At 38.3% G+C, this 23,633-nt stretch overlaps 2 long non-coding RNA genes across 2 annotated transcripts; both read right to left on the bottom strand.

The window, feature by feature from the left end:
* Window positions 1-5,823: 5,823 nt before the first annotated feature.
* Window positions 5,824-11,206, bottom strand: LOC141931034 (uncharacterized). The gene is made up of 3 exons (XR_012625474.1): window positions 11,149-11,206; window positions 6,286-6,355; window positions 5,824-5,846 (listed from the first exon to the last, which is right to left on the bottom strand). It is a non-coding gene; the product is annotated as an uncharacterized LOC141931034 (long non-coding RNA).
* Window positions 11,207-12,462: 1,256 nt separating this feature from the next.
* Window positions 12,463-23,374, bottom strand: LOC141930839 (uncharacterized). Its single transcript, XR_012625404.1, has 3 exons — window positions 23,357-23,374; window positions 22,105-22,212; window positions 12,463-12,487 (listed from the first exon to the last, which is right to left on the bottom strand). It is a non-coding gene; the product is annotated as an uncharacterized LOC141930839 (long non-coding RNA).
* Between the last annotated feature and the right edge of the window lie 259 nt (window positions 23,375-23,633).

Below are 23,633 nucleotides of genomic sequence, written 5' to 3'. Positions count from 1 at the left end.
ATAAAATAAATAAATTCTATGTATTCAACCCCCATTTGTTTAAAAAATAAGGTTGCTAAGAAACAAGAGTTATGCATGTTTAATGCAACTGACAATCAGGATTTATATAAAAACATGAAATTTGGCTATGATGTACTTGGAGACTATTACAGTGCAACTAAAATGCAAACTCATGGTCTGGGTGAAGAAGAAATGTGAACTTTACTGTCATGTCATAATTAGGGCTCTGGCCAATGTATAATTACAGCTTCTCAAGTTCCTTTCCATGCTCTGAATTCCTACTCTGAATAGGAAATTTCAATTAATGTCACTGACATTTTTACTTTCATATTTACTCTTTCTTCAGGATAATGTTGACATTGACTTCCAAAGGATACTGTCAATAAGAGTATAATAACTAAGGGCCTATAGGTTCCACAGAAATTGTGTGTATTATGGTTATATGTAATTCAGCAAGAAAAATGTTGATACATATAAAAATTTGGTTTACCTGGTTTGCATTTCAGTCTGATTTATATGTGTTACAAATATTTGCATACATAAACCTTGTTCAGAAATACTCAATTGTTGTCATAGTTCAAGAGGTAAGTGGTTGTGCTTGATGAAATACACATATTGACATTTTTCACTACTATGCTTATTGGTAAGAAAGACAATTTCATCCAGCCTCCTACCTTTGACTGGAGTCAATCCTATGCTCACTTAAACCAATAACCAACTTTTCCTCTGACCTCACTCGACTGCAAAAACAACAACAACAACAAAGACTGAGACATCTGTTAAAACCAAGGATTCCGCAGTCCTCACCAGAGGCCAAATAGCAACACAGCCACACAACTGTTAAAGCTAAAGATATTCACAGCATTGATAGGCTACCCACCGTACAGGCACAAAAGAGACTTTTTCCTAAACCTAGTGTTATAAAGTTATGATCTCTAATCACTACCTTAATCCTAGGAAAATTATCCTCAAAAAACTGGACTTCTTTTTGCATAAAAGTTAAAATAGTGTTCTCAAACTGCTACTCAGGAATATGTTCTTGAAAGTTTAATTTTTTTTTAACTACCCACTGCAACTTCAGGTTTTTTATTTTATATCCAGCTACAAGCAGCACTGAACATTTCTCTTTCTTATCTGATCACAGAAAAAAAGCAGCTTATTCCTGTTTCCACCCTTTCATCCCTGGTTTCTTAAATGGGACCTAAAGCCATTTACCTCTAACGTTATGTGATAATTGAGTTCAAGCTTAGTCAACTTCAGTTTTCCCAGGTAAATTGGCTCCCTTCCAGCATTGTCAGTTTTCCATAAACTTATAGGGAAGAGCTCAGCCTTACATAATGCCTCCGCTCCCAGAGGAGCCCAACACTGCTCTACAGACGCAGGCCATGCACAGACATCAGTGCTACCAAAACCCATCTGCCAAATATAGAGTGGCTCAGGATGACCAACCCTCTTCAGCACTGCTTATAACAGGGAGGACAAGTGGCAGAGCAAAAGAAGTTTTACAGCAAGCATTTGACATGTTGAGACCACAGGTGGAATAAAGCCACGGCCATTGTCCTCCCTACTGTAAGCTTTGGAGATTTTGAAGATGTTGCAGATCATTCAGTCCTAGGGCTGCATCCCCCTGAGACAGCATGCTTTGCAGCACCACGTTTCCTACGACCACTTGGCTATTGGCTTGGTGCTTGACAGAGACGTGCCACCTCATGAGCTGCCACCAGCTCTGAGGGTAACACGCTAAGGCTTGTTGAACAAGCCTCCTTTCTGTTGCTTGGGTTTTCTTAGCTCATGTGATCTCACTGGATCACAGCACAAGCAATATTGTTCCTGACAACCTGTAAAATATTTTTATGAACTCCATAATTTAGTATTTAAACATGTCACGTTAGCAACTTCAAACAAACAAGCACAGCTTAATGAGAGACTTTTTCAGAGTTGCACCATCTGCCAATAGCTTTCCAGTCTCAGTGCCAGCATAAAAAAAGTATTCTTTAATTAAAAAAAAAAAAAAGGTCCTGTGCATCTGCAAATTTGTCAACAGGGCAGTTGGCATCCCTCCACCCTTCCTGCTTGTGCATACCCAGAGTCTGAAATATCAGATTTCAGCTGGTGAAGGAGAAGCCTGAACACACAGAGAGCAAAACCACTTTGAACTCTCTGGAATGGTAACAGCAGCACTTGGGGAGAAAACAAAGCCTGAGCACAAGTGCGTTTTCACAACAGCTGAAATGAAGACGTCTAACAACTGCCACATTCCAGGGGAAATCCTGTTGAGCAGAAACTTAGTCCATCAGCTTGTTGTGTGATTGCTCCATGTTGTTCACAGAACTGCATTTCTTTCAAGCCCCCTTCACAGGTTATTCAAAATTCATACATGAGACTGACCTGTGAAACTCAGCACAACTGAAAAGTCTTCTTTTGCCATTCTACCCTCCTGCTTTGAAAGCTTATTTTTGCATACAAAATGCTTCTTTTAGCTATATTGCATCCTTGAAATTTCTTAATGAGCAGCAATTATGCTGCTCTTTCAAGATATTCATCTGGCATTACCCATTCACCAACATACTGTTTAACAATGTAAGCTAAAGACTAAAAGGTATTTTCAGTATTAATAAAACTCAATTTGAAATAACTTCACAAGATTCAAATGGTTTATTTACAGTAGTGCAATACTTCCTGGTGATTTAGAGATCACTGTCTGGCCTTTCACTTTCACCCACACAGAGAAATATTTGTTGTCAGAGAGTAAACAAAAGTTTAGATATACATGGATAATTCATATTAACTTCAATAAAATACAGTTGCTATCTAACAGACTGTTTCAGAGAATGGGTTACTGTGAAACTTCCTTATTAAAAAAAATTCTACATTTCAAAGCAGACTTACGTCTTTAATTAATTGAATTAAATGGCTGGTTTCCTTCATGAGCCCTGCCACTTCTCTTATCATTTACTCCAGGCAGTGATAGAGTAGGATTTTTTTTTTAGTGTACAGTAGTAGGACTTTTAGCCACTACTGTAGCAGGACTTTTAGCACACACTCACTGTGTACTCATGGAGAGAAAGCTTGTATGTACTTTTTTAATTCACAATACACACAGATTTTGGAAACTTGCCCACTCTTGCCTTCTGTTTTGCTTAACACTTTGTCTACAAAACATCAATAAGCATCTTAAACTAAACTAATGCCTGCATGTCATTACTTATAAATGTGTAGGTGCTTGCCTAGAGGCAAAAGAACCCATAATACTGCTACCAGTTACTGTTATTTATTTAGCTTTTTCTTTAGTGAGGGTTTTCCTACAGCATTTTTTTGTTTCAGGTTTTAGTTCAGCCTGCTCTTGATACTGTATGTAATACCATTTTCACCCTAGAAGCTCTGCATGCTGGCCAAAGAAGGTCAGCTGAGAACAAGGGGCTGGAGCATCTCCCAGGGCCTGGCTGGACTGTATTAGGAGCACTTCTGTGGACAAATATGCAAAGTTTACTGAAGTCAGTGGAAAGACTCCCACTGGCTTTGGTTAACTTTGGATCCGGCTATAAATTAGGGAAGTTTGATTTTAGTTCCATTACTTGTCCACAATATTTTTTTTTCTGTGTTAACACTATAGCTCCTCTTTAAACAATGACAGGACTGCTCTTTTCAGTCAAATGAGCAGTTTGTCAGCAAGTTACACTGTAAGATGACCAGACAGGGATCCTAAGATTGCTGCTAACTGAAGAGGGGTAAAAACGCCCTTTCTGGTTTTGTGGACAAAGTCATTGACTTCAAGGGAATTGTACAGTATCCTATTACGCTGTGGTAAAATACAATTCTGAAATAGGGGAGTAGCTGTCATCCTACCTTTCCAGAAGAACAAAGTGAAGACAAATCACAGTCCTAGGAAAAACTAGGGAAATTACAGGAAAGCATGTCTAAGGCGACTCACTAATTTAACAATGGCAGAAGCAGTATTAACACAGGAATTCCTAGCTTCTGTGTCCCATTCCTTGCTCCCTCTGTATGTACGACATATGACATATACATACTGTATCACAGAAGAAAGCACATAGGAAGCGCACAGTAAAATCAGGATTTTGTCAGTTTAACAAGGGTAAGGTTAAAGAAATATATGTTCTTGGAATCAAAAGCATAGGCCTTGAAAACAAAAGGACAGCTATCAAGGAGGTTTATTTTGAAGTTTAAAAGTGGTTACTGTCCCTATACATTCATCTGTGTAAGATAAAGATGTAAAGAAATAGTATTAAGTAATTAAAGGTTTTTGTAAAAAAGAAATAAAATTCTCCATTAAAGAATACCGGTCTTGTACAACAGACAACATCTATACAGTCATGTATCAATAGAATTTGCTTTCTGAGTAATGATTTTCCCTCAGAACATTTTCTATTTATAAACCCCCTTAAGCCTTTTGCAGTATGTTTCCTGTTCAGACATACCACTTAATCACCAGAAAATGACTCAGCCAATCAGTCCAGGCACTTCCCATACACAGGATTCAAACCCAGTGAGAAAATTATGAGCATGCTTAAAACTTGACTGATGAGTCAAAATACTGTTTAAACTGATTCTTTTTTTCTAGATCAGGAATATGTTAGAAATTGTTAGAAATAGAGATGGAACTGGAATACAGAACATAAGCAATCTCAATTCTTCTTTCAAGAGCAGAAGCCTTATCAAAAACTAAGGATGGTGTTTCATCCTAAAACATTAACTCATGCATAACTACTATCTGCACAATTCATCATTGAAACAGCCACAGAATTTTTTCCACATTCCACAGTAAAAGAGCAGTAGAAGTATTTCCTTTTGTCCACATGTAAAAGCACTGACTTTCTGGCATTTCAACCATCTAGTTTAAAGACAGTCCCACCTGCATGCATTGTCCTAATCTGTATGCACCATTAAAACCCAAAATATTCCTGACCCTTTGGAATTTCCTGAGGGGCACAATCTACAACTAAATCTCAGATCTGTAACACCTTAGAAGTAGTACCATAGAAATAATAGAATTTGCATTACAAAGAACAGTATTTTATGTTGAGGACTCTCGAGTCTCACCCTGTTTTGCAGCTGTGGATGTCATGGCTTAAGGAAATAACTTGCTCACAGTTCAAGCCAATGGCCAGGCTGAGAATGGAATTGTCATATAGTACCAGTTTTCAGCCTCATAGTCTGTCCGCCAAACACATGCCTCCAGTATTTTCAATGGCAGGTAGGGAGAAGGAAGCTATGGAGATTACATCCAAATAACATCATTTACTCAGAATCTATCTTTTAGATAATAGCTTCTTTTCTGTTATTGTTTCAGGTACTTTGCAAATCTGAGGCAGGAAGGAATAATCACTTACAGTTTAGGAGACCTTGGTCTATTAAGCAGAAGAATACCCGTGATCCACAGCAAGAAAATTATCCTAATTTGATATTTATTTCAAACTTTTTTCAGAGAGAATAGCCAGTCTTTCTCTAATCCCAGTGGTTTCTTTCAAGCAGACTTTTAAAACAGGTTGGAAGTGACAGAGGAACATGTTAAATATCTACAAACAAGAGAGGGCATTTGAAATGAAACTGATTTCATATTAACTAAGCTAACTTCATCTTGAGAGACTTAATATGCCATTTATGGGTATATGCATGGTGTGGCAATATATGCCGCCATCCTGAACTGACCTGATTCCATGCCAAAAGTGCTCGGAAAAATAAGAATGCCGTATCATCTGACAGGCAGTGTCATTCTGATAAACGTCTGAGGTCACATTCCAGTGCTATCATTGCTGGACTTTCATCTGCAGAAGCTGTTCTCTCACTTTCACAGCCAGCAGTACAGCAAAGTGACTCAAAAGCAGCTGAAAAACATACAAGGATAACTACCATAGAAACATCAGGGAAAAAAAAATCAAAATACTAGAATGTTTGCAGCTACAAATGCAGCTGAAATGTGTTAATATGTAATGTGTTAACATCTATTTCTACTCCAAGTTTTGTTCAAAGTATCTACTTTTGTACATCACTTACAGGCTTACTGTATGGAAAACTGACAGAAGGTGTGAACAATGAACTACCACTTACAAAAGCTTTGTATATCTCAGTATCTGCAAAATGCCATGATTTTTCCCATCTCCGAATGGCATTTCAGGTTCCACAGTTCTCTGCCTCTGATATCAAGTGATATTATTATGGTAATAATGAACCTGCTTGTCAACACTGCAAAATCTAGACATGCTTTGCTAAGTCTTTGCTGTTAATCAGGAAAAAAATTAAGTTTCTTAGGTAAAATATGCCTACCTTCACTCTTTTTTCTGAGCCAAAGTTCTTTCAACTGGTCCTATATGGGACAAGGTAACCTCGACTTCTCCTGAAAAATAAACATTTTTATAGCTCTACATTATGCATATATTTACTGGAAGAGAAAAGAGAGATGGATCTGCAATGTCATCACAAGTTTTTCTGCTGATCCAGAGAAAGTACATGGGACCTTCGCCCTATAGCTGCAAGAAGTTTTGATCTAAAATTTTTTTTTAAAATAGATTTGGACAACTGCCTAAATCTGAATGCCTGGGGCTGTGTTCTGCAACAGAGGGGAATGAGGGAAAGAAGAAGGAAAGAATAAGGAAAGAGGAAAGAAACTGGATTAAAAAGAAAACTCCCCAAGTAAACATAGGTGAAATAATTAAACAGAGACCTTGGCAAACTCCATCTCCTTTAAAGTTATTAGGAAATAAGGATTTGAAAATACATGCAAGTCAGCCAAAGTATGATTAAACAGTTCAACATTGTATCTTTTATTTAGCAAAAAGTCATTATATAAATACATTTTTTTAGATTAGATGGAGTGAAATGAGATGTATACAGTCCATAACAAAAAGTAAAGTAATACTGGGCACCAGTATTACTTCCAAGGCCCCTGTTTGTATTGTGTTCTTAAACCACTCCTTCACCCTCTTCTGTGGAGGGTAACTTGCTTAGTTTCTCCTTTCCACCTTCCTCCCTACTCTGATATGGTAAGTTCAGAAGTGGATGAAAAGAGCAAACCAGCTAGAGTTCAGCTTGGTCACATCCCATCCATAGGTCATTCAGTGTACCTTTCCAGGGAGGCCGCAAAAGAAAAATTCATCAAGACAAGGCAAATTAAGAAACACAACAAACTGCTACTGATATATCCTGTTAGAGCAATAAAACCAAACACTCACCAAGGAGTAATATATCAGTTGGCCTTTGGTTAAGAAATGTTTGAGAAGCAAGAATCAATCAATTATACCAGAAATAGTTCCAAAAGAAGCACCAACACCACAGGCTCAGAGGCTCTTACTTAGGGAAACTTGTCACCATAGGCTGCTGATTTACTCAGGAGGGAGAGAAGATTTTCCAAAGTGACAAGTAGGATTAAAGCCTCTTCCCTAACTTGGCTCTGAAAAAGTCTTGCTAGCCCCAGAGGGAGCTCTGTCTCCTAACCTGAAGGGATGCAGCATGAACACTTTTTTGCAGATACAAAAAGTTCACAAGCCTTACACACACTTTCCTTCATACCGCTTCCACTGACTTCAGTGGTGCAGAATCAGATCTGCATCTGAGTGATGAGAAAATAACTTAATTTCTTACAACAAATTTTAACTATATTCTTCAATGCTCTTTCAGGAAGTGCTCACATGTGACAAAAAGGCAAGGCTATAGATAGCATAGGTTAAGTGATTTCTAAACTCAGTCATGTTCTGTTGGCTAGGAGTTACTACTCCCCCAGATGCAGCAACTCATCTGACAATAATGACATTGTCATGCAAAGCAAATGGATAATCTTGATTTATGATTTGCTTATTACCAAAACAACATTAAAACACTCAAAGTATTGGCTTATTTTAAAACCATTCACTACTTTTGCTGGTTCTGATAAAATTCTGTGAGAATTGTTGTATGTGTATGCGGAAATAGAAAATAACAGGAATGGAGCCATGTCTTCTACTGTTTCAACATATGTTGAATATACCCTTGATATCAGAGGTTATTAATAATCAGAAGGAAAATAGGATTCAAAGGAAGATATATACATAGATTAAGACCCAGGGAACTTTATCATCATTTAATTTAACAGCCCATGTTAGATAGGAAGTCAATTTTCAAACATATACTTTCTGCTTGCATTATAGTACCCGTTTTAGAAATATTTTAGTCTTTATTAAAAAGGCTCAAGTGTTAAAAAAGCTCCTGCATACCAGAGAAGATTGCACCAAGAACTAGCTTGCGTCAGAATAAAAAACCTGCTGCTGCAGGTTATTTGTGGCTTGAATGTATCCAGTTTCTGCTTCCAAATTTAGGGTGTTTCTTCTGCTTGATTATAGAACTGACAGTCACCTTTCCTTTACTTGTGGGCTGTGATGAATGCTAACTCTTGGATTAAACAAATAAATTAGCCGTTGTTAGACTCTTCCTCCATAAGCATTGGCTGTTAATATGCAAACACACATTACTCAAGTGATCATGCCTTATCAAATTATTCAAGTCAGGTTTCGTAAGTGACTTGAAGTCCTCAGCATTTTCCCTGTTGACTGATAAAAACATGGCATTTCACCAGAGCAAGAACAAGTTTTTGTCAGTAACAGAAACAATTCAAACTAATCTTCTCTTATAACCACTTTTTCAGCCTTTTTTTTTTTTTTATTAACTAGCTCAGGTTTTTTTTATTAACTAGATATTTAATATAGCATTTTTCTTTTTTTTAAATCAGAATGTCCAATATCCTTAGGATGATCAAATCATATATTAGATCAACACAGGTATGTTTATTAGCCACACTTACAAATGCACATTACATATCCATTGTCAAGGTCTATCACTCATAAAACTATGTCAACTGCTATTAATTATGCCACCATCAATAATTTGTTTTCTTATTGCAACCCATCTCAGATTTTGTCTGATTTTGCCTCCAGCGGTCTTAGAGTTACTCCTCTGAAATTCATGATCCATACCTTTTCCCAGTTTAAATACTGGTACATCACCTATTTTTAGTCCATTGTACCTTACAATTTGGTAAAAATGCTGCTTGATCACAAAATTCTTTAACCATCCCAGCTATATCCTGTGAATTATTGGACTACAATCAAAGCTGTAAACATATGCAACGAAATAAAAGCAGGAATCAAGAGGGACCCATGTCATCACACAATGCAAAGAACCAATACCAGAATAACATGATTTGAAAGTTTAAAAAGATCATGAAGTTCTGCTCTCCATATATTAACTCTAACAAAACTTTTTAGTAGCAGTGTCTGGGAAGGAAGTTTGGCAGGAAACACAATAATCCAGTCCACAGTAAATAAAGGTGTGGGCAAGTTTCACAACATCTTGGGTGGTAACAGGCTCAAAGCCTAGAACTCTTCTACTAATGGTAAAACGTTCAAATGCTTGAAATACTCTTCTCGAATGGGAAGATTCAGTAATAACACAACAGCCTGAATCCGAAAGGATACAGTAGCTGAAAAGTAATTCCATATAAAGAAAAAAATAAAATCAGTAAATTCAGTAAGTGGTTATATTTAGAATGACTTAGTGCCAACTTATTTTCTGGTAATGAATTGTTGCCAAACTTCCTCCTTCTAAAGATAAATAATATCAAACAGGCAACTTTTTGGTCATGAGAAACAAGCACAAAGATGGCCAAGACTTAGCAGAAAAAGATAGCGAAAGGCTGAACTGGATCATACATCGCAGCTATGCAAGGGATCAAAGCCTGATATTGTGGATTTCTACGGCAGAGTTAGATCAATCAGAAGAAACAATTTCACAGAGTTGACACCGTTGACTCTCGGACAGTAAATCCAGGTTTATACTGGCCCTAAGCCCATTCACTGTAGAACAAACAAATATGACCCTAAACCAAAATCACGGCAAAATCGGAACACAAAGCATGACAAATAACATTTGACTTTGAAAAGTCACAGCAATATTTTGTCTTTTATGAAGAGTTTAAATCTTCCAGTAACTGGCAGTTAATATTCTGAAAGCTTTTTCTGAGTTAAGCTGTCCCATCAATAGATTTTATTTCCACACCTTCTCTATACAGAGTGTTTGAGTGGATTAGAATTCACTACAGTTATTCACATGGGAGAAGACTATTCATCTGGTTAAGTATTATTCTTGTCCCAAACACTGCTGACCAATATGCCCGAATTGGTAATGCATATTGAACAAAATCCAGTTTGTGAAGAAATTTTTCTCTGCGAAGCAACAGAACAGACCTGTGTCAGCTGGCGATCATGAATTTAAACCAAGCAGCTATGAACCAAAACCACCTATATCTCAATATTTATTGGGACTTTTGGATATGTAGATGCATTTGAAAGGAAGAAGGATACTCACGGAGAGCAGATGTACTGAGTTTTAATCCCAGTTCCTCTCTGGGTAAACTTGGCTTCTCCTCTCATCTTCAACAGGATGTGAAAGTATTTAGAAATGTTTCTTCTGTGTTAAGAAGACCTTACTCATATGATTACTGGGTTAAGAGGTACAGATTAATGATTGTAAAGTGCTTTGAAATCCTGAGATGAAAGGTATTATGTAAGAATGATGATTTTATACCATTTAATATCAGTTTGTTCATGATGATGTCACATAATAAGAAAGCAAGTATTCTTGAACTAGACACTCAGATCTGGCAAGGGAACCTATATTCTGGCTGCAATAAGTTTTCCATGTCCATATGGCATAGCTACATCACAGACCCTCACCTTCTTCACCAGAAAACAGAAATGATAATACTTTTTCCTTTTTATTTTTGTCCTAGTGTTCTTAAGCAAAACTAATGTGTGTTTGTGATGAGTGTAAAACTGCTTGGATGGAATGGCTGTAACACACATGATAACAAGACTATCATCATATCAAACAAGACAACATAATTTCTGTACTCCTGAGATAAATTGCAAACCATGTGGGAGAAAGTAATACCCTTTTTTTTTTTTTTTTTTTTTTTTTACATAAAGTCTTCTAGTCTGACATCTAGTCTGGCATGTTGCCTGCTTTTACCAGGCCTCCAGCCTTTCTGGTTCATTAGCAGATTTCTCACATGCAGAAAAAGGACTCGCCACAGGAATTATTTTTTTTGGCTAGTCTTCAATCACCTGGTTCACATTTCAGCAATACTCCACAGATACTCACGGCACTCTTCTCCCATTGTCAGTCATCCTGTATCTCCTGCCAGCTGGTGAAAGAAAGAAGTGCCAAATCTCTCCTTGTATCATTTCCTCAGTCCTGCTTGCCACACCTGTGAAATAAAGGGAAGTTTCTCCTGACACAGGGAAGGCAGAGAAGTAAAATGAAAGGGTACAAATGGATGGAGGAAAAGAGAAGACCCTAGAATATTTTTGTAACAGCAGTGGGAAAAGGGTTCTAATGTTTTCTTCCTTTATGTTTTACAAAAGCCTAATATATACAAGCTGCTGAAGTGCTATAAAGTGTAATTCTAATTCTGCACTGCTGCCCTCTCTAAAGAAAGGCTTAGTCTCCTGGAGAGCTCTGGGCATAGCAGAGTCACTGGGACAGGGCCACAGCAGCCTGCCCAACACCTCCATGTCACTGCAGCAGGTAACCCACTCATCTCAGACGCTAGAAAAAAACTTAACATTTCTCCATGACATAGCCTTGCAAATTATACAAGTAAATACATCTCTCTGTGTATAGCCACACAGAGGAAATATTTACACTGCTAAGCATTTGGATTATGAAAGCATAAATAAAGTGAAGGCTACTGGAGCCACTGTAAACCATCAGAGTTATGCTAGCCTAAATATGGTGAGATACAGTATATAATGTGCACCATTACATCACATGCTCTGGATGTGTCAATACTAGAATATGGAACTGTGCTTTTAGGAAAACTCTATCTTCAGTAAGCACTGGCAACATCTTAATCCTTTTAGTATGGCTGTGATACACTGATCACCAAAATCTAGGGCAGGCCCCTGAAGTAGTTGGATCAGGGTCTAATTCTCCTTTAGATCATAATCCTGCAAAGATTTAACATTTACAAATAACTTTATCATGTGAGTAGTTAAATGGGATGTTCAAGGATCAGGGTCATAACTGGAACATTGAGCAAACTCCAGCTTTGGTTATACCTATCAAGGATACAAGAGAAACAAGAAAAAAGTTAGCATGGCTTCTGATAGAACCTCATTCTTGGGAATATGCAGCATTTGAGGATTTAGTTATCAGCTTAAATTTACCAACAACTATTCAGTCCTATCAGCTTCAAAGGATTTTAATCAGCATGCAAAGCTAAGTACATCTGCAAAAGATAGGGAGGGACCTGTGCTGTAGCAGTCTTTCTTCTGACACAAGTATTCTGCACTCTGCAGTGACACAAAGCTTATTTTAATGTTTTCCCCACTTTGTTTCTAAGCCTTCTTTTTTTTTTTTTAAATAATCTTCATACGCCAAATCATCAAACAGGATACCTACCTGGATACCTCAGAGTACAAACGCTTAAGGCTTTTACCTGTAACAACAACCACCAAGATAAGGTTAGAAAGAAGAGCTGAAAAAGAGAAGCTACTGTTTAATTTAACAGCTAAGTAATGAGTGCTTATAGCCCTCAGCTGAGCTAGGCTTCCCTGCCTTTGCCACCTCAAAAATTTTGGCTGTGGATTTGGCCTCTTCGGTGTAAAGCACTGGAAGTTTAATCTGAGGGAAAACAGTTGCATTTCTTGAACAAGTTTTGTATGGTTTTGCTGAGGGGAGAGAAACTGAGCAGAAAAAGAGGTGTCCAAACAAAATATATTCTAAAACATCAGGCAGACTATAGATGTGTCAGGTAAGAAGTATTTTCTCAGTCACTGCTATGTTTGATATTGGAGATTCTCTAATTCTCCATGAGCATTTCTATCTGGGGATCTGCTACAGCTCTGCTGTGTTTAGTTTGGCATTTTTCATTAGAAAGCCTCTGCCCTGTTGCTTACACACCTTCTCTCATAGAGATAAAATCATATAATATTTTAGGAATAAACACCTCAAAAATGAAAAGTGGTCTGGAAATAAAAGAGGAGGAAAACATCTACTTGGACCTGGCATCTGGTTTACTTAGTTTATACATGAAGAATGAATGACAGTTAATGCGTATATTTTTTACTTTTTCATTATGAAGAAAATAAGACCAGAAAAAAACAACAGTGATTACTGCTGGTTTTGTAGATTAATGTACAGTTAAGATTCAGATACTAGTGGAAGAAAAACTGGACAAGACCAGAGTATGAATCGTAAATTCAGAAATTGCTGCCTATCTGAAAATTATGTATAAGTATTCAAACAGTGCAAGTATTACATGTATAAAGAAACAATCTTTAGCATGTTACCAAGAACCTAATTTAGTGCAGAATCTGTCCTTTATTTATAAAATAAATCCATCTATTTTATAAATCACACGTAAAAAATAGTTTCACTGGTAATAGAAACATTTGGTATGAATGCTTCTTTAGAAGGTATCGCTTCCTGTTATCCTTTATAGTTCATTTCTAACAGTTGCATAATGGGTCAACTCTTTTTTTATAGGCTGCAGTGATATGATGCCTGTAAAACTGAGGTTATGAAATGCAAACTATTTTATAACAGCATGTCCCTGCTATCAGAGAATAGCTTCCACAGCAAATTCACAGCTAAATATGTTTTCTGTGCCTGTGCATTGATTTCACTCCTGATAAACAAATAAAAGTCCCCCTCTATCATTACAGGATGTCTGCTGCAAAATTCAAGGTTTTGAACAAACCTGTGCTTGAAATTTATTAAAAGTATTAATTAATCTTAAGGTCTTGAAAAGCTACACAAGTCAGAAACACAGTAGCAGTGGCTAAATGTAGAAAATAAGTCATAATATAATAAAAGAACTGTCATTTCTAAATGACATTGTTAGAGTTCATCAAGATCCCATATGGGCTTAAATCCTTGCAGACTGAAGACCTATAGTAGTCTTTCTCCAATTTTTTAAAAAAGTTTCTAAAATGTAGACCAGAAAAAATCAAGGAACTAATTGAAGTATCTTTCTATACTTTCTGACTGAAAAGTCAAAGGAGATGCTACCAGTATTTACTACAGAAAACACTGTGTTAATTAGATTAGGACAGGAAATTTGAATGCTAATCTATTTGTTTAAAATAAAAGTGACAGGGCACAAAAATAGGTTGCTGCTTCCAAGCCACAAAACAGCCTAGTAAGAAAAAAAACCCATCCAAACAAAACCCTGAAAGCTGGGGGGGTTTTACAATTCTATATCTAATAACAAATTTTATCTTAGAAAAGCTTTACAAATCCTATTTTTTCTAGTCATTCCTTAAAATACAATGCTCAATGTAGAGATTTCCCAAGAACTAAAAGCCACACCCATGAAGTGGCTCAGATATTTCTGGTTTAGAAAAACTCCTAAGTAGGAGATCATCTGACCAGCCCATAAAAATAGATTTCATTTTTACAGTAATTGGCTAAATTATTAGTCACATTTCTAGATATGTTGAAAACTACCACATGCCTAAAACAGCAGGGTCAGTAAGTCTGGCTAAATAGTCATTAAATTACTAATCCAAAATTCTCCAGTAGAGGAATCGTGTCCTGTTGCTTATCTGCTAATAAACAACAAACAACTGTGTATGAAATAGCACCAATCCCAAGCATTCTAAAATTATGACTCAGGCCTCCCAGTCAGCAGATTTTTCACAATAAATATGCTTTTAATTTTCTTTTCACATACAACTGAGCAGGTTATTAAGTGCTTTTCTGCAACCAGAAGAGCCTGATGTGTAAGCTATTTTCATGTTTATTTTAAGGAAAAAAATCCAGAAGCTGGAGCTCAACAAAAAACACCAAAAATCATGGCACTCATGATATTGTGAAATCTAGTGATGAGACATATGGAAAAATAAAGTGATACATGACATTTAAAATGCTGATTATTTAGGTTTGTCACAGCATGTCAAATAGACCTATCCTACAATTTTAGCATGCATCATAAAAGGGTTCTTTTATCAAAAGGCATTAAGGTAAGACAGGCAGGCTAAAAAACAGAGTCCTGAGAGATCAAAAGCAAAAAGAAAACAATTTGCTTGCCTGCAGGAGCGGGAAAGCCTCATTTACCTAAACACCCAGGAGTAAAGGCAACATGTACATATCTTGAGAAATCCCATCAATGGTACAATTTATCCTCTTGATTTCATCAAATGGCAAATGACTGTACATACACATAAGGGCAATCAGCTGCATTCTGTTCTTAGTTGTAGTCATGCAATCCAGGCGTGAGCAACCAGAGCTTAACCAGTGATTGCTTCTTTACCTCTCTGTGTTCAGACATGTTCATTGTTTTTGCGGATGTAAAAGACAGCAGTATTTGTCCCATATATCTTCCACTGCTGCATCTCAAGCCATTCTTGTAAGACAGATTCAAGGGACTGTGGAGACAAGGACAACTGGTACCGTGGGGGTTTTAAATGGGCTCCTCGCTTCCCTGAAGAAATGCTGGCAACACAAGCCATAACTGCTCAGCCAGTACCAACAGGCTGTAGTCCAGCCCCATCCTCACACATAGCCTCCATTCACTACAGCAGGATTTCACAAGAACAACTAGGGGCAGAGCGCAGCCCTTGTGTTTCAAAACATTTGCAGAATGTTTGCATATAATTCTTTGAAGAGGATTTAATTTTCTTAATGAGTCTGAGTAAATCTTTAGCCTCCACAGCTGCACAGCGAATACTTCAGGAGATTTCAGGAGGTACACTTTAGCAGAGCAAAACAACACAGACAAAGTCATACCTGTTGGACACAAGATCTCAGAAGAGAGTGAGCTGTTCCTCTAATATTTCTACTGCATAGTGTGTTTTTAAAATACTGAACAAACCAATCACACTGGTTTTACTGTACCAGAGATTATAAATAAAATTTTTCTTGACAATATAATTAATATTCCTTCTCATATCATGATCTTACCATGAACGTGCATATTGAAGTGCCTTCATCCCTGAAACCAAATTAAGGAATTACTTTAGTAAGTGGAAATGTGGAAAAGTGGAAATCTTAAGCAGAGACCTTTGGAGCCAGGTCCTTCTCAGTGTTCACTCAGCATATAATATTTATTTGCTTTCTTTTAGTGACCAAAGATCTGAATATTATGCTCTGAAAAACCACTGTTACGGTGCCTTGATGAATTGCATTGGCCACGAGTCTACCAGTTCTGGAGTCCAAGTGAAGGAAGCATGATTTAGTTGTGCCATTCTCCACGTGCCTCTCTCTGCCTGACTCACCTTTCTGATTCTTTCCCCGCCCTGACTGGTCATACTTGCACTCTGCCATCTGCTCAGCCTATCTCAGCAAAACCCATGTCTTGCGCAAGCAGCAGTCTGGTGCAACCTCTCAGGGGGGAAGCAGGAGGCCCGTGGGAACAGTAGGCACCCTCCAGAACAGGGCAAAACACTTCCTAAAATAACCATATCTATGACCCTCCCGTAAAAACTGGCTTTCCTGGGGTTTAATCCTCATTGCCTTGTGCCTGCCTGCAAAGAACTTGACTCTTACAAATCAGCACCGACTTAGGTGGCAGGGAGCCATAGGAAAGCTAACACTTCAGGTTAGCACTCCCTTTCCCCTGCTTTAACCTTTATAATCAAATATCAGAAAGAATGAAAACAAACTGTGGCTGCAGTCATTGGTGCATTACATTTTCTGTTCTCACCAGCACATTTTATAGGTCACTGTTTGGCCAATGAAACATAACACGGTGTTCCTTTACCACTTCTCCCTTGCCTCCCTCTTTATATTTGAAAACAGGTATCTTCTTCCAAGCTAAATACTCTTAACTACTGAACTTCACAGAAAAAGAAGGTCACAGGCTGACTCATCAACAAGCCATAGTAAATGTGTTAAAGATCCTGGACAGGACATCAGATCATATAGGTTATATAAATGTCAGGTACCGAGATACCCACCACCCAAGAAAACAGGTTATGTGTTCTCAAGGTTTACTATGATTTTTGAAGTAATAAACACATTATTCCAGGTCAAAATGTCCTGAGTCTAATCTTCCACTGCTTATCATCCATGTACATCTATATACATCTTCTACACCCCATGCACAGAGCAAGCTTTCAAATAAATCAGAGCAGAAGGAGGTTATACCCTTTGTGTGAGGCATAAACATATAACAGTTGACTTTTAGAAGCTGACATCCTAAATTCAATGAGAGAGAGAAAGAGTCTAAGAAACAACTCTAAAGATGCCTTTATCCAAACAATTTATATTCCAAGCATTCAAAATACAGAAAAAATGTCCTTTGCAGTTACTATTTGGCACCACCAGCTGGATGCTTTAAGGAACTAAGATACAGATTTTTACTGCTTAAAACTGGAAATATCAGCAACATGATCTTGTGGCTTATGGTACTGTACACTATTTTTTCTTGCTGGTAAAGTGCCAGTTGTAAATACCTGGTACCTTCTGCACAAGAGAATGACCCTGCTGATTTTTATTTGTTGTATCGAGCAGCAGTCAAGTGAAATCTTGGAAGTACTGAAGGATGCCCATCTGTATGTTGTGTGTCTCTGGTGAGATCTCATGCCAGCAGATACAATATATACCACAGTCCCACATGGAAAGGGAATGTCCATCTCACCTGGCTCCTCACCCCTATGGACACAAGTGTTAGTGCAGAAGGAGCTTGGTCTCACTGCTCCCAGCCATACCAGTAGTATGCTCTGGGCAAGTGGCCAAGCACTGTGTGTCAGGGCAGCTGTTTCAGTGCTGAGAACGTTTCACTTGGGCAGATTGCTGTAGCACGTTGTCATTTCCTGCAGGGCTGTTTCTTGCATCTGAGCTAGTAGAGGGTGCTAACAGTGACACCGGGAAAGTAAGGGGAAAAGTTTTAGAAATCTAGATATCACCTCACGCAGTTTTTTTGCAAACCCCATCCTAGCCCAGTTGGAGTCTATGACAAACTTGCACTTTGTTACTGTCATAAGTACTTGGTATATATCACTCCTTAGGAGAAGTAGACAATCTGAGGTAAGTAGGAGCAAGATGTATCATTCCATATTGCCTGCTGGCAGAAAAGTCCTGAAAGGATTAAGTTGTGGGTTACAATATACAAGAAGTGTGTAACCCAAGTGATGCAAAACCATTACTTCTTAATACAGAGCAGCACAAACATATCAATTGCTCAGCAGAGTTCTGCTGTCCTTATCCCTTTGCCAGGGGTGATGAATAGCATGAAAGGAAATAAAAATGACCGCCTGTAGATTCAGGGTGGGTGTGGTCGTGGCAGGAGATTGTATCTCTACTCCCAATCCTGGAGGCAAAACTCCTGCATACAAACGTCCATTTTGTCTGAAACTGGATGATCCTCTCTACTTAAAGTAGTTCTGTTGCAAGCGGGAAGGGAAGGGAAGGGAAGGGAAGGGAAGGGAAGGGAAGGGAAGGGAAGGGAAGGGAAGGGAAGGGAAGGGAAGGGAAGGGAAGGGAAGGGAAGGGAAGGGAAGGGAAGGGAAGGGAAGGGAAGGGAAGGGAAGGGAAGGGAAGGGAAGGGAAGGGAAGGGAAGGGAAGGGAAGGGAAGGGAAGGGAAGGGAAGGGAAGGGAAGGGAAGGGAAGGGAGAGTAACTGCCTGAGATATGAAGTTTTATGTCCAGTGAGCTCAAAGGCATCATCCCTTCCCCAGCGACTTTTGGTCTGAGCAGAGTTGGCCCCTAAAGCTTTGCAAGAATTGTTTCCCCTTCCCAGGCTGGATTCCTGTGCAATGCACGGTGGAGGTACATAGTCCAGCCCTGAGGAAGCAGGTCAAGTGGCACAGTGACAAGGACTGAGGATGGAAAAGGATTAGAGAGGCTGAGTCAGTCACAGTAAGCAATGATTAACGTCGGGGTTCTTTGCTTTTCACATTCTGATCGTGTAAAATCATGGGATTACTTCAGTGACAGTCAGCCCCATGTCTGGGCGCTTCCCTTCCTAACAGGCACCATGGACAAGACAGATCATACAAGCAGAGTAAAAAGCAAAAGTTCAAAATAAGAAAAAGGTATTCACAATAACTTCTGCTTCAATGGAAACACTGCTATACCTATAAACAAATAAACCATAACATTTGGCACAAGAGGGGCCCAGGACTGGAATAGCAGGAATGTTGCAGATCAAGATTAATGTGCATTGGCAGAGCTATGCAGAGGAACATGCACGGCACCTGTCTCCATGGTGCCTGTCTTGAGCTAATAACATTAATCTCCTGGTTTCATAACCACAGTATTCAAACTTACATTTTAAAACAATACCTTGTAGATTGTAATGCAAATTATTTTGTGGGAAATTTTGCTGAGAAGAAAAAACATGCATATATGTAACAAGCCAGCTCAATAAGAAAGTAATATCTATCTATAAATGTGTTCATAGGGAAAGGATCTTACCTATTCTTAGGAATATATATATGTGTATGTGTAAAACTATGTATGTTCTATAGGTGTTGATAATAGGATAAGCATTAAAAAGTGTGACAAGAGAGATGAGGACTTTTTACAATCTCAGTCACCTGAGGTGCTGCATAGTTCCTCTCAGAAACCTTTCTCATCTTCTGCCTAAAACCACAGAATGGTTGCAGCGTGGATTTAAGACAGAAATCCCCAGCCTGGATGGGATGCTGGAGAATCTGAAGCCTTGTTTACAGATATCAGCAATAGGCATCTGATTAGTTAGATGCCATTACGTTATTCAACCACCCTTAAATAACTATTACACTGTTTCAGCCACTAATCCTTTCTGAGAAAGACAAGTAAGAAAGCACTAATTAGGTGACCATTACATGCGTACTATACTTTCTTTAGGACTGAATGTACGGGAGGTTTTGCTGTGCTGTATTCCTTCCTGAAATATTCCTCACTAAGCCCTAAGTCTATTAATGTCAAAACTCCTACTAATTTTAGTGGGTCTAGGAACAAACTTTCTTTTTTCACCAGCTAAAAACAACTCCCTCAAAAAGATAGGGAAGAGAGTAGGTACAGGATGTTGTAGCCACGTCTCATATTAGGCTAATACTGTATTTTCACGTTGCCATCACGTTTTGTCTTGAAGACAATAAAGAATATTTACAAATATTCAAATCCCAATGAACTCCTCCCTCTTATATAAAATATATTCCAAGGAAAACAGTACCTTTAACTGTTGGAAGGGTATGTCAAGCCTGAAAACTTTTTCATTTCTTTTAAAACTCATGCAGAAAATTTCTGGACAAACTATCAGAGATAATTTATCTTATTTAGGCATAATGGACTCAATATACCCTGTAGTGAGAATAGTAGAACAGTCTATCACTGAAAGACCATATTAAATATTGTATGTGTTTTTAGAATACCCACGTAAAATATGAAATAATTTTACAGATAATAGGAAGTTCCTACTTTTGCTGTTTTCTCTTGGAAAAACAGCAGATGTGCAACTGCTCTAGAAACAGTGGAAAGTGTCCTGGTATGCCAGAGGAGTGTCCTCAGCCCAGTGACACCCACTAGATGGGGGTATTTCCATAGGATGCTCCTGGATGTGCTGGCCTCCCCAGCAGTGTTCAGTGCACCCACTGTACCAACACCAGCTCATATCCACATTTCAGATTCTCGAGTTTTGGATAGAATCAGAGTTAACTTGTTATAAATACTACTTCAGAGCAGTAACATGCAGTTTGGGACACCCTGGGAGATTTTCTCTTTAAAGAGCAGCAGATCCAAATAATTTTTTTACATCAGAAAGAACTGATGAACATGTGCCTGTGCACACACACACACACAAACACATACATACTTGCACACATAGATGTATTCAAGAGCCTAAATGGAGTACAGATCCTGCTGCTTCTTAGCTGGAGTAAGCGCTTCTAAAGCCTTTAACAGTTAGGCAACTCAGACGTGCAAGACTTTGGGTACAGAATAATTTTTCAGTGGCCCTTATGTGTTTGGTATTAGTTAAACTCAATTACAATTTTTAAAAATATTTCAGGTTTGCTTGAAAATCAGACACTTTGATTTCATTTATGTGTGTGCTTATGTGTATGTGGTGCGCAAAAGACTGCACAATGAGTGAGAGACATCTAGTGTATTAAACAGTCATCAGTTACAGTGAAAAAGGCACCAGAATGCATTAATGCTGTTTGCTTTTTGTAATTTCAGTGGTCTGATTTTCCAGGACTCCTTAGTACAAGCTACAGAGATCAACTAACCATGGTGATTACCAACCAGCCACAAGAAGCATGGCTTCTCCTATCTGGTACTCCTAGTTCTTCGGAAAGCAATATTCACCCTCAGTTCAAATCTTCCATGGCTCACTTTCTCCTGTATGTGTTCAGCTGGCTGATGTGACTATGTGCAAGACTCTTTACTGCAGCCCAGTATTTTTTTTCAGTCTGTAAGAATCTGGTCAGTACTTCCTATGTAATGGGGTCCACAAAGAACAAGGAGTTACAGAAATGCTGAGCTTTATGAGGTCCTATTTTATGTATAGGTGTTAACTTCAGAAATGGAAGTATCCCTTATTTTCACCCTATGTTGTACAGGCTTGGAAAGCTTTGGGGATCAGCTAGATCCACTCACTTTCTGCTTGCAAGCATCATAGAATCATAGAATTATTTAAGTTGAAAAAGACCTTTAAGATCATTGAGTCCAACCATAAACCTAATATTGCCAAGTCCACCACTAAACCATGTCCCTAAGTGCCACATCTACACGTCTTTTAAATACCTCCAGAGGTAGTGACTCAATCACTTCTGTGGGCAGCCTGTTCCAGCGCTTGATAACCCTTTCAGTGAAGAAGTTTTTCCTAATATCCAATCCAAACCTCCACTGGCACAACTTGAGGCTGTTTCCTCTTGTCCTCTCACTTGCTACTTGGGAAGAGAGACCAACACCCACCTTACTTCAACCTGCTTTCAGGGAGTTGTAAAGAGTGGTAAGGTCTCCCCTGAGCCTCCTTTTCTCCACACTAAACACCATATAGTCATGATTTTGAAAGATTTCTGTGTTCTTTTACCAGTATTTCATCTGCTCTCTCCCACTCTCAACCTCTCTGTGTTCCTAAATAACTGAAGAACTAGCTGTCTGGTATTTTTTGAAATCACTTACAATTAAAATGGTCTTTCCATGAACCTCAGGGAAACCAGGTTGTATATGAACTCCACAGGTCCTGTATGAACTTCATACACTCCACAGCACAAAACAGATTCCAGAGACCTAGGAAATCATCACACATACCACTGAGCTGAATCACTGTATAAATGTTATCTTCGTTAACTATTTATTCTCTTACGCCTACAGGCTGGATAAGAGCACAAGAACCCACACCTCACTATCAACAGGGCCACACTGCTCTTTTTTTTGTCTCACCTCTTTTCCATTGCACTGATAACTGTGGATTTTTGCCAGCTGCAAGGAGTTCTTGGCTGGCATTTGAGAAATAACTTGGCTGGTGGCTGAGAAAAGTATGTAGGGATGATCCACCAGAACAAATTAACTCCTTGATCCCTGCTATATTTCTTTGACACAGCTAGCTTTCTTTTAAGTATTAGGTGCTATTCAAATTCTCTGAAGTGCCTTCCTTTGTCCCCCTCCTAAGTTGTTTATTCAGAAGTATTTCAAATGGCAAACTAGGGGCATTCATTAAACTAGAGTGTATAACATATGGGAAAAACAATTTACAGCCCCATCTCATTACTTGTATACACCATGAGTAAGAAAACTGACAATTTATCCACAGCCGGCAGTTCTCCTGAAATAAACCATCAGTCAGTAGTTGATGCAAGCTTAATTCTTAACAGCTTTCCTGCATCAGTGATATAATCCAGTGGAACTGCCAGAAAAAGTTGTCCAAGACAAGCTAAATCAAATTTTTATTATAAGGCAAGATACTTTTTGCAAAATCATATTTTCAGAGAAGTGTTTGCCCAGTCTCTTTGTTTATCAGCAAATAGATATTTCTTCAAACTGTAACATCCCATTAACTTAAAAAACCACTAGTGTATTCGAAGTGTTGTGGGGAACATCTTATATCTTAGTTTGAGTACACATCATTGCAAGAAAATAATCAGAAACTCCATTTAAAAAGTTGTTCTTGACACTTACATGGTGTTACATGTCCTTTAAAAAAATGCCTAAATTAACTTCATGCACACGCAATGTTGATATCCCTTCTCAAATATGCAAAGTGAAAGCCTTCCAAAGACTGAAATACCATTGGTGAAAGCTTGCTATTAAGTAGGTAGACAGTATTAGATAAAAACTACAAACCAGATCATTATAACCACAGTCCAGTGGCTGTGACCGACGGAAAATGGTTAGCACCATGGGAGAGGCGGGATGGCAGTTCATCAGTCTTTACCTTAAAGCAATGATGAGTGTGTGCATGATGCAGACTCCCGGATGCTGTGCATCCCTCTGAGATGTGCTGAGGCATCAGGGAGCTCACCCTTGCAGTACAACGGAGGTTACAGAATCCCTTAGATTAAAAACCACTTTTGTTTTCCAGTCCTATAGGGCTGAAAAGAGAATGATGCACAGGTAGTTGAGAATCTAGCCCAAACCAGTATATGAAATTATACAGACAACACTAAAGACAGTAATTTCTAATGATTCATTTTTAACTCTGTCATTTACAA

Source organism: Strix aluco, chromosome 16 (assembly GCF_031877795.1).
Source record: "Strix aluco isolate bStrAlu1 chromosome 16, bStrAlu1.hap1, whole genome shotgun sequence".
NCBI lineage: Eukaryota > Metazoa > Chordata > Aves > Strigiformes > Strigidae > Strix > Strix aluco.
Note: the sequence above shows the minus strand (reverse complement) of the source record. Positions and strands in the feature narration are given on the sequence as shown.